A 10,470-nucleotide genomic window follows, 5' to 3' on the forward strand; every position below is an offset into this window, starting at 1 on the left:
GATGGTGGTTACCTGATGGTGGTTGGCATTGAGGGGATGGCTGCTGGTGGGCAAAGGGCCCTGCGTGAGGAGAAAGTGCTCAGGTGTCCCAGGAGCCTGCCAGGTGAGGGCCTAATGTCTTATGCTGCATGCCACCACTGGTGGCTGTGAATGATCTCATAGAGATGGCTGCTCTCCTCCAGCTGGAAAAAGGGAGGCCTCTGTCTGCCTCCATGGGGAAGGCCTGTGTCTTCCCCCTTCTCCACACTGGGGTCAAGTGGCCATTGTAGGGCCAGTGACCTAAGGGCTAATGCAATAAAGGGCCTGGGTATGGTGACTGGTGCTGGAGGCTCTCCTAGAGGCCATGTCTCCACTACCCCTTTACCCAAACTGGTCCTGGATTAAATTGTGAGTCTTGGGGCTGAGAATGCACAGACTGGGTCCCCCCTGTGGTGCTGGATGGTTGACTGAAGCCCCTCTGCAAAGTGTTTATGAGCTGGAAGCAGGATGTCTGTCCTGCAGAACCCCTGGGGTCCTGAAGGAGCCTCAAAGGCTCCAGCCTAGCCAGGAGGGAGCATGTTCTGTAGCCCAGTCTCCTGCCCCACCTAGTCTGTTCCTTCCTCTTGCTCTGAATTCCGTACTGCTTCCCACCTGTTTCACCCCAGCCCTGGATGCTCCAAGCCCCGGTGTCTGTGCTGCTATCCAGAGCCAGGACAGCCTGCCCTGTGCCTCCCCACCCATTGACCAGGGAGACTGTGAAGAACAAGGCTGTTGCTACAACCCCAGTGATAGGATGAAGCCTTGTTACTATGGCAATACAGGTGAGTTTCTGTGCACATGAATTGTCCAGAGCTGATTAATGGCCCTGCGTGTGGGGGGCAGCGTCTGAGATACCTGGCATCAAAACTGAGTGGGGTTTCCGTGTACCCAGTCCTGTAGACAGCTGGGTGCTGGGCTGGTTAGTGTGATATAACAAGGCCACGTGCAACACTTTCCATCCAGCTCAGACTGAGGGCTGAGTGCTTCAGCCATGTCAATAACAGACCCAGCCCAATGGCCTGGAATCCACGCACATGACTCATGACCATTGCAGCTCCACCATGAGCTGTATGCTGCCAGGGTCCCTTGCAGTGCCAGCCTGTGCCCTTCGGGGTGCCCTGGAGGGGTGCAGTAGAATACGGTGGGTTCTTATCCAACTCCAGGACCAGCTGCTGGCTTCCGCTCCAGTGTCCTGAGACTGACTCGCCCAGGTGGTAGGGTGACTCTGACCTGTCCCTGGCTCCCTTCCAGTGACAGCGCAGTGCACTCCAGATGGCCAGTTCTCCCTTGCGGTCTCTCGGGCTGTGACTCTGCCTCCCCTGATCCTGGACTCGGTTCGTCTGGCCAGTGGGCGCGGTGCTGGCTGTGTCCCTGTGGGGCAGAACAACGCCTTTGTCCTGTTCTGGTTCCCACTTTCTGCCTGTGGCACCAATTTCCAGGTAAGAGTTGAGCTGGGGGAGGCCAGGATGGGGCCCTTCAGCTGGAATAGAAGGGGGTTCAGATCAGAAGAAGGTGCACTGGCAGGTCCCTTTCTGAGGTTGATGCAGCAACAAACCCTGCTGAACAAACAGTGGCTCCTCTGGGGCAAATCTCTGGCTTCCCCTCAGCTGAAGCCTGGCCCTGCAAGAGTCAAAGCCAGTAGTCAGTGACCGCTGTATTCAGCGCGGAGTACTGCAGAGCACTGTGCACCAGTTTGGAGTAGATCGTCACACACCAAATTGGTGGATATGCAGTTACATGCCACCCTGCGTATCCGCTCTGGCACTCTGTCCAACTCCAGCCTGATGGCTTCCAGTTCTGAGCAATATTGCTCCTCCTTATATCCGATGAGAGGCTACCACTGGTAAGTTACTGGAGAAAGTGCATCCCAACTAAGCCTGCTGCTGCACAATGACCTTTTAAACCACCAGCTGCATGTTTGCCCTCACATTGCCCATTATGGTCTCATCTGCCACGCCAGGATGTTAGGGCAGAAACACTCTGGCGAGAGGAATGGATATCTGTTATAATCCCCAACCAGTCCCTTGTTGCTGACTGCACAATCTGCCCACCTGGTTTTGACCTGCCCCGTCACCAATGGTCTCTGTTGAACAGGTTCTGGACCAGGCAAGGTCTCTGCGCAGCCAACCAGTATTGCTGGGGTCTTTGTGACAGCCCTTTGTGCAGCTGTGGCGCAACACAGACTATGACGCATGTTGTCGATGAATGCCTGCTGACTAGGCTCAGCAGTGGGCTAGAATAACTGCATCACACTGCTGAAGATGCCATTGCTTGGTTAGACGACTATGCACACGCTAAATAAAACAAGTGACTGCTCTCTCCTTGCAGATGGCTGGAGCCCAGGGTGTGTATGAGAATGAACTGGTGGAGTCTGACATGCCAAAGCATGTAGGAGCTTGTAGGAGTCTGACATGCCAAAGCATCTGTCCCTGTGCTGGGTCACCTGTCCCAGCCCAGGTTCTGTAGTCACTTACTCTGCTCCCTGTTGGAGGTCTCCCATCCCCAGGAGAGGGGATAGGAAAGGGAACCAGGCCCACCCTCTGCTCTAGCTTCCAGCCCAGGAACCCTGGGGTCAAGCAGCTAACACGGTCTCCTTACAAGACCTTCCACTTCCTACCTTTGCCTGCCCACAGGTGCCTTTCCCAGGACTTCACCATTCACTCCTCTTTGGAAATCTGATTCCTTGTGAGGCTTCTTGCTGGGGAGCCTCCTCTTGGCAGTTCTAGGGCTCCCCTGGCACCTGCCTGGAACCCCAGCTGCTCTGTCTCCATGGGGCCAATCTCAAAGTAGAACTCCCTGTGGCAGCTCTCCTCAGTCATTCCCTATTGCCCTGCAGTCCCTCATCTATAGGAACCACCCATGGGGTTCTCCCCAGATGGGACTAATCCTTAATTGCCTCTCCTCCAGGTGCCCCTAATGGGGCAATTCAGCTGCCCTGAACCCTGTCTCTCCCCCTGGGGGGTTCATACCCCCACCCCCTCTGGTGCCCTTCCCCTCAATCCCTTCTCTGCAGTGCATGCCTGGCCTTGATCATCTCTCATCTTCTTGGCACTCACACCACCAGGTTACATGTCCGCTGCAGCTACTCCATCAGTGGGAACTTCCTCCCCTTGAGTATCCAGTCTTCACCCTGCCCCCGCCCCTTGCTGTGTCCCAGCCTGGCCCCCTGATGCTGGAGCTACGCATTGCTACAGGTAGGAGAGCTCCTTGGCAAGTGCTGTGTGGGAGCAGGGGCTCATTCTTACCTCCTTGGTGCAAGAATCTGATCTCTGGCTTAGCTGCCTCTCCAGCCCAGATGAGGCCTTAGGACCCTGTGGAGTGGATCTAGGGAGGATGCGGGAGATAAGGCTGTGACTTGACTATCCTTTACACTTTAATTTTAGGATGCAATTAATTTCTCTCTCAGCCAGAAGTGAGCTGTATCTGTCCTTGGTGTATGGAAAGGCAGCCCTGCTCCTGCATTGTGGGCTAGATCTAGCACAGTGGGAACACTGCCCCCTGAGCTGGGAGTCCGGGCCCCCCTGAACAGCCTGTGGGTGTCAGCCCTGTATGATGCACTAAGCTTCTCTACATGCATCTGATGCTGATCTGCAGTGACCCCTCTGTGCCCATCTCTGTTCCAGAGCAGAATTATGGCTCCTACTATACAGACTGAGATTATCCTGTGGTGAAGGTTCTGCAGGACCCCATCTACATGGAGGTCCGGATCCTTCAGAGAACTGACCCAGATCTAGTTCTGGTCCTGCACCACTGCTGGGCCACTCCCAGTGCCAACCCCCAGCAGCAGCCACAGTGGCCTATCCTGGTGGATGGGTGAGTGACTGGGGGTCCAGGGTGAGGGGTCTCTATTTGGGCCTGGGGAGTGCAGGGCAACTTCTCACAGCTGCTGTCCTCTCCCCCCCCCACCCCCAGGTGCCCGTATGCAGGAGACAACTACCGCACCCAGCTGGTGCCTGTGGGAGCCGCCTCGGGGCTGCAGTTCCCATCTCACCACCAGCGCTTCATTGTTAGCACCTTCACCTTCGTGGAGTCTGCCTCCCAGCGGGCACTCACAGGGCCGGTATGGCTTCTCTTCAATGCTCGTGTCAGCCGCTGTAGCTCTGCTCCATTGGAACAGCAGCCCAGCCTCTTGTGTGCTGCTCAGAGTGGACGTGAGACCTTGCCTACAGGGTCCTCAGACAAGCAGAAGGGGGCTTTGACCATTCATGCTGAAGCAAACCAACACCTCCGATGAATCATAACCAGCTAATGGCCAACTGGGGTTCTGTCCCTCATGACTAGGGAGAGGCTGTGGTGTTGCAGTGCAGACTGGGACACTTCCTTCCTAGAGTCTGGGAAGAAGCGGCTCAAAAATGGAGCCTCTGCCGCTCTTTTTGTAAATGGCAGGGCGGCAGGCCATGTGGAAAAGCCTTTAAAACTAACCTTTATCCCTGATTGGGTGTAGAAATATACTTGCCCTACAGCCTTGTCTTGAGGCTGGTTGCCCAGTGGGATCACAGGACTTGGAGTTGGAAACTATGGGACTGGTCACCTAAACCCACTTTCTAAGTTCCTCACTGGGACCTGGGGCAGTCACTTATCCCCATGCTAAAGACTGACCTGCCTCAGGTCTCTTGAGGTGTCACAAATGTGAAATATTTACTGACTGAGGAAAAAAGCTATGCTAGAGCATGCTTCCCGCAGTGGGTGGGGAAGCAATGTCAGATGCTGCTCATTCTAGAGCTGTGATTCTCAACCTATTTATCATTGAGCTGCATCCGATACTACCTGTATGGCCCTGAGGATGTCACGTGGGCTGCAGCTCTGTGCTGACTGGGCCGCAGGTTGAGAACTATCTTTCTAGAGCTTTAAACTAGTATGTGGAGGAAAATGTCCCCAGCACTTGAGATGCTAGCAGATGCTTTATGGTAGTGGGAGTCTTGACCAAACTGCCTTGACTGTTCAGTATCAAATAGACTGAACCAACTTAAGGACTGATTTGTAAAGTAGATTTGGGTGCTGTCGTCTTACTACTTGAAGTACACGGTGCTATCCCCACCTCTTAGCTCACACTGAGACCTTTGACTACTGTTTTGCTCTGTAGATGTGACATATCAGGGAGAAACTCTCCTGCAATCTCTCTCCTAACAACCAGCTCTGTGTTTGCCAATATCTGCCTTTCAGGGAGCTCTTCCAAGTGCATTAGCTGCTCCCATTCCCATTGGGAGTACACTATATTTCTAACCCTTTGGCTCTTTTTCCTGCCCTCCTCTCCAGAGTGGATGGCTCTGGCAGTCTAAACCCAATCCAGACTTGTCTGTGACTTGACACTGAATCTCCTTCCCTTAGTGTGGGATAGCAGAGGGCCAGACTGCTGGGCTCCCTCCCAGGGGGTGTTCACCTACTGGCTGTGTTCCCAGAAGCCTTGGGGAGTAAAGTGCTGGGGTACAACAGCAGCCCCTAGTCTGTTTAGAGAACCCGCTGCAGCACTGCTCCTATAGCGAACTGCAAGAGCCTGATTCTTAACACCTGTCTTTCCTCTAGGTGTACCTGCACTGCAGTGCCTCTCTGTATGCTTGCCCTCCAGGCTGGAGTCCTGCACCATCTCCTGCTCTGCTGGAGCCAGTAAGTGTACCAGTTCTGCTCTCTAGAGTGTGGGGATAAGGGCTGCTGCCAGGACTCCTGTACTCAATAGTGGCTCTATAACAACCACTGGGGGCTGGTGATGCCTGGCTGAAAAGCAAGGCTGATCCTTCAGGAGGCAAGTGGCCATTGGCCTGTACACAAGGCACTTCCACTAGGCAGGAGTTGCACAGACCTGCCAAAACTCTATTTTGGGGTCAGTTGTGATTTGGGCCTGGCATGACTTTAGGACTCTTAAGGTTGATGACACTTCACCTTTTCAAAGGGCAGTGATCGTGGCTAGCACCCCCTGAGGGTGCAGCAGATGAGACTTCTATGCAGTGCGAACGTGTCACTTCTGTTTGCTAGGCACTACATTCTTGAGATCAGTGCAGCTGCCTCTTCAACTTGTCCAAACTTTGATCTTTATTGGAGAAATGGGGAGTAGGGCTGTGCATTGCAATCTTTGCTGCAGGGGATGCTAACTTGTACTGTCTGGCAGTCTCCTCTGGGATGATGGGGAAACAGGTCAGTCTGGGGCAATGCCATTTTGCATTTAAAACATGTTCCTCATGTATCTCTCAGGGGGTAGAAGGAGCTCTGAGCATCATCCAGAGACTGGCCTTTCCCCCGTCACCAGCAGGGGGCCTGTATTTCTTCTCCAGGATGGTGTAGAAAGGAATGATGCTGTGCAGAGCTTTCATGAGTACCACAGACCTGACCACTCCTAGAACTTAAGTCTCTCTACAAGCATGCTTGGGTGCAGCCATAAATAACCCAGCCAGAGCTGCATCAGTTATAGGGATGTGACATCACCTTCTCATCAGATGAGCACCAAGATGTACTATTCCCTGCCTGGCACTGATGTCCTTGCACTGGCCAACCTGCCAGTTTTAAGCATCCGAGTCTAGAACCTCCATCCCTAGGTGTCTGAACTTGGGCCAATACCAGGGTGGAGGATTGATCTTTACCCTCATCACCTTGGGAGGAGTTGGTGAAAACTCTCAGGTGGCTCTGTTGGCTCCTATAACACTTGAAAAGTCAACTGCAACCCCAATTCAGATTATGGTAGCATCAGGAGGGCCCCAAAGTAAAAACTGCAATTGCTGCTCCTTTTGGCCCCTAACATGGCAATGAGGGGTTCATACTAAAGAAATATCTAGCTCTCATGCTCCCTCTGTTTAGATGTAGGTTATTTAATTAAAAAAAATCGGGGATAGACCATAGACAGAACTATAAATAGCAATTTGTTGCATATTACTTTATAAAAACACTTAGTCGGGAATAACACAGGCTCCAGTCTCTAAATATTTCCCTTTTAATGCCAAACTAGATTATCCCCGTCCCTTCTTAAATTGGACACTGGGATCTGATCTAGTATACTCTCCTGACTTAACAGCCTAAGGTACCACAAATACTCCTTGTTAACAAATTTATTTGGGCATAAGCTTTTGTGGGCTAAAACCCACTTTATCAGACACATGGAGTGGAAAATACAGTAGGGAGATGTACTGTGTGTGTGTATTTTTATTTATTTATATAGTATGAAAAGATGGGAGATGCCTTAGCAAGTTGGGTGTCGGTTCTAATGAGACAATTCAATTAAAGTGGGATATTATCAACAGAAGGAAAAATCACTTTTGTAATGGTAATCAGTGCTTCTAAAGCAGAAGTCAACAGGCTTCAGCATCCTACTGTTTGCCTCAATACATTAGACTTGAGAAGATGAAAGGCCCATGACCATTGGGAGGGAGGCCAAATTTTCCAGAGATGTTCCAGCTAACAAACCATTGGGAGAACTATCCCCTTTCAGATGTAAGCACAGGCTAAAGGCTCTGGGCTTCCAACCAAGGGAATCTGCAAGAGTGAGGCATCAAATGACATTAATGTCCACCAGCTTAATATTTGGTGTGAAACAACTCTCCTCTACACCTAAAATCATGATGCACATATAGCTCCTTCCTCAATATGGGTAGGGCCTAATTTGAAGCAACAAAGGGGCTTCAGTTCTCCCATGCCCCTGCTTGCCTGTGTAGTTATACTCTTCATCTCTCTAACAGGACTGCCCGTGACTGCTGGAGCACCCGGGGTGCTAGCTGTTGCTGGTGTAGCACTTGCAGGAACCCTGCTCATGAAACTTGTCTCTGCAATGTAGTGAGTACAAAGAAATGCAGCCTGAAATTACATTGCAATAAACACTTCAGACGTATCTGCCATCTTTGGGTCTCTCTGGTCAGCTGGGAGGCAGCTGCTGCTGGGATGGGGCAGGCAAGGTCTTGTACTCGACTGAATTGAGATCCCAACATGTAGCCTTTGACAAGGTGAGTTTCTCTCCTTCCTGGTGCCTGAAATTTCCCTCTCAGTGCACATTAGAATGGCCTCCATTGAGGTGCATGACCAAGACCACTACTAGCACCCAACTACACAAAGTGGTGGAACACCTGCTGCCTTGTCAGCATTCTGAACAGATTACCTTGTCAGGCTTCACCTGGCTATAGCCTCCTGCCTTGATTGTTAATGTACTTAGCATACAAGCAGGGGCATCTGTACTGCCTTGTGTGTGGGCATAGGCTCCCTTCGCTTTGGGCTTTAAAGACACAACTTTCTGCCCCAGAAACTCTTCAACTGACAGGATCGGTCTCCACTAAAAAATGAAACTTTCAATTCTCCCCTCCTGCTACAAGGAACACTGCTTCAGTTAGTGCCCTCAGGTTGCTATTGCATGGCTCCCTGAAGCAGTCTTTCAGGGCAACCTGACGGGCCTTGTGGGAGCCCTGGGGAATTGTGAAGAGTCAGTCAAGTAGCAGTAACCTTTCCCAGTCCTTCCTCTCAGCACAGAGGCCAGTGTTAACCTTCAGCTTTCTCCTGGCAGGGTGAAAGGCAGGCAGGGTGGTATGTGTCTAGCAGTGGTGGTGGTGGTAGTAGTACAATTACTACACCACAGAGCATGAAGCTCAAGAGGTGGAGTGCTACGCTCATTTGGACTACCAACAGCCTAGTGGGACTAAGGTCACCCCATGCCCTAAGATGAGTAACAGTTCCTGCAGAATGATGAATACTTCCCTCTGGGGACAGCTTGCTATGACCTTTCAGCCCCAGGCCATCAGCCAAATGAATTCTCCTCCCTGCCTCAAAGGAGTGGCATACTACTTGCAAACACTTCCTGAGCCATTAATGACCACTTAGCCAGTATTCTTGTTGAAAGTCTATCTTACAGCTGCTGAGCTGTAAGAGCTCAGCTGGGCTAGGGCCAAAGGTGGCACCCTCTTTATGGAGTTCTCAAGAACTGTAAGAGAAGATGAAGAAATAGATCACTGAAGATAATCAGGCTAAGACTAAAATTGGATTACTTAGGTTGCAGTTTCAGTAGTCCAGACTCTGTGGGTATAAGCCACAAAGCTCCCCTGGAGTTGTAAGGACATCAGAGGAGTCAGGCTCTACCACTTCACAGGAGTTAGTAGGATACAGCAGATCTTAAAGCAGTGAGGGCAAAACAGGAATCTAGGGCAAGGGAAACTGAGTTTATCCTCTGATAGGAAAACTGCAGGAGTATTTAAGAAGAAATCTCTTTAAAAATAAGAGCATCTACATCCTGCTATTATAGAAAACTGTCAAAGTGCATATTGGTGTGTTCTCTGGGCCTATGTGCTGACAGAAAGGCAATGAGAGCTTTTCCCTGCTTAAACACAAGATGGCTTCCTTCTTCCATATGGGGGGACAATACTATAATAATGACAGTGTAAAATGTATGCAGCTTAAAGGGAAAAGACTCCCTAAAACTGTCAAGCCATGGGGAATTGGCAAAATAGCTGGGTGTGTGGTTTTTTTTTTTTTTTTTTAAACCAACTCTTTCCTTTGAAAGACACTTACTCTTCAGCTCTACTTGTATTTTGCTGAGGGAGTAGGCCAGAACAAAGGGTGTGTGCAGAAGCCAACCATTCCCTTATCTCAAACTGAATTTTTTCATGGAACAAGGACTTGCCCAAAACCAGATGTGTGTAAGAATGGCCATACTGGGTCAGACCAAAGGGTCTAACCCAGTATCCTGTCTTCCAACAGTGGCCAATGCCAGGTGCCTCAGAGGGAATGAACAGGACAGGTAGTTATCAAGTGATCCATCCCCTGTCTCCTATTTCCAACTTCTGGCAAACCAAGGCTAGGGATACCATCCCTACCTATCCTGGCTAATAGCCACTGATGAACCTATCCTTCACTAACTTATCTAGGTTTGTTTTTTTTATTGTTGTTGAACCCTGTTAGTTTTGAGAGGTAGCAGTGTTAGTCTGTATCTACAAAAATCAAGGAAACTACTCTGCATTGGTGTTCTTCCTGAAAACACCATCCTAGCCACCATGGATGTAGAAGCACTTTACACCAATATTCCACATGAGGATGGACTACAAGCTGTCAGGAACAGTATCCCTGATGAGGCCACAGCATGCCTGGTGGCTGAGCTTTGTGACTTTGTCCTCACCCACAACTATTTCACATTTGGGGACAATATATACCTTCAAGTCAGTGGCACTGCTATGGGTACCCGCATGGCCCCACAGTATGCCAACATTTTTATGGCTGACTTAGAACAACACTTCCTCAACTCTCATCCCCTAGTGTCCCTCCTCTACTTGCACTACATTGATGACATCATCATATGGACCCACGGAAAGGAGGCCCTTGAAGAATTCCACCTGGCCTTCAACAATTTCCACCCCACCATCAACCTCAGCCTGGACCAGTCCACACAAGAGATCCACTTCCTGGACACTATAGTGCAAATAAGTGGTGGTCACATAAACACCACCCTATACCAGAAACCTACTAAAAGAAGAACAGGAGTACTTGTGGCACCTT

The 10,470-nt window shown here is 50.6% G+C and overlaps 1 pseudogene; it reads left to right on the forward strand.

Moving 5' to 3' along the window:
• LOC128840470 (zona pellucida sperm-binding protein 4-like) lies at positions 1-10,470 on the forward strand (annotated as a pseudogene).

Source organism: Malaclemys terrapin, chromosome 7 (genome assembly GCF_027887155.1).
Source record: "Malaclemys terrapin pileata isolate rMalTer1 chromosome 7, rMalTer1.hap1, whole genome shotgun sequence".
Lineage (NCBI taxonomy): Eukaryota > Metazoa > Chordata > Testudines > Emydidae > Malaclemys > Malaclemys terrapin.